Source organism: Phyllostomus discolor, chromosome 2 (assembly GCF_004126475.2).
Source record: "Phyllostomus discolor isolate MPI-MPIP mPhyDis1 chromosome 2, mPhyDis1.pri.v3, whole genome shotgun sequence".
Lineage (NCBI taxonomy): Eukaryota > Metazoa > Chordata > Mammalia > Chiroptera > Phyllostomidae > Phyllostomus > Phyllostomus discolor.
The window spans coordinates 12,821,032-12,822,114 of record NC_040904.2 but is presented as its reverse complement, the minus strand read 5'-3'; the positions used below and the strand labels follow the sequence as shown (position 1 = coordinate 12,822,114).

The window sequence follows — 1,083 nt, the reverse complement described above, 5'->3', positions numbered from 1 at the left end:
CAGCTTCAGGGGACTGTTACTGAGTTGAGAGATGGCCTCTCTTGTGTTAAACCACTGAGATTCATGAGTGAGAAATTGGTCACCTTACAACATCACCCATGATATGAATAGAAAGTATCAGGTTATATGAACAACAAGGTTATTTTCTTTTAACTCTCTAATTCATACACTTGCATGGTCATTCATTTGGGGAGGGGAGGAAGCCCTTACTGAAACATCTGTTACTTCTGACTTCTCAAATCCTCTACGTTAAAATGAGCAGAAATCGTTGAATCTTAAGAGTGCAGAGCAGACAGAGAATAATGTAAAATGACAAAGCTAAAGAAACTTAAATGCTCCCGAAATAACTCAATATACTTACTGTATCACCAAACAAAATGGATCAAAGAATTGAGGATTTCTCAAGGCTAAGTCAATGTACATAGGAAGATAAGGTTTACAATTAAATAAAGATCCATTTTATACTTACCTGGCAGGGGAGATACCATGATCACGAAGGTGGTTTTCCCAGGGCGAGGCTCACCCATTGCACTCCGGGTGTGCTGACCCCTGCGATTTCCCCAAATGTGGGAAACTCGACTGCATAATTTGTGGTAGTGGGGGACTGCGTTCGCGCTCTCCCCTGGAAAAAAAAAAAAAAAAAAAAAAAAAAGATCCATTTTGTCAGCATCTCCTAAGCTAGAAGTAGCTTTCTGATATTCTTTTGCAGCTAAATATCACTTTCCCTTTGCTAAGTCAGACCATCTTATACATGTAAAATTTTAAAATGTAATTTAAAGTTATGGATTTTAAATAGGTGTAACATATTTGAATGATGGCCTGGTATAGGCCCAGAATTTCAAGTGGGTGTGGTTTTACTGATTTTGTGTTAGAAACATTTATTTCATCATGTGCAAAAGTTACAAAGGGATAGATTTAGAAAAAAAATCAGAAATAAGAGTAGCTATATCTTCCATGGTCCCTACAATTATTTGTCGATGCAGTAAGAGAGGCTCGGAGTTATATAAAGCATGTATGTCAAAACCAATAGGAACTACTATGTTCCTGAAATGGTCAGAACATGGAAGCAAAATCCAAGCTGGT

At 37.5% G+C, this 1,083-nt stretch overlaps 1 non-coding gene across 1 annotated transcript; it reads left to right on the top strand.

Moving 5' to 3' along the window:
• Nucleotides 1–461: 461 nt before the first annotated feature.
• On the top strand, nucleotides 462–625 carry LOC114491206. The gene has a single exon (XR_003684013.1). It is a non-coding gene; the product is annotated as a U1 spliceosomal RNA (small nuclear RNA).
• Nucleotides 626–1,083: the final 458 nt, after the last annotated feature.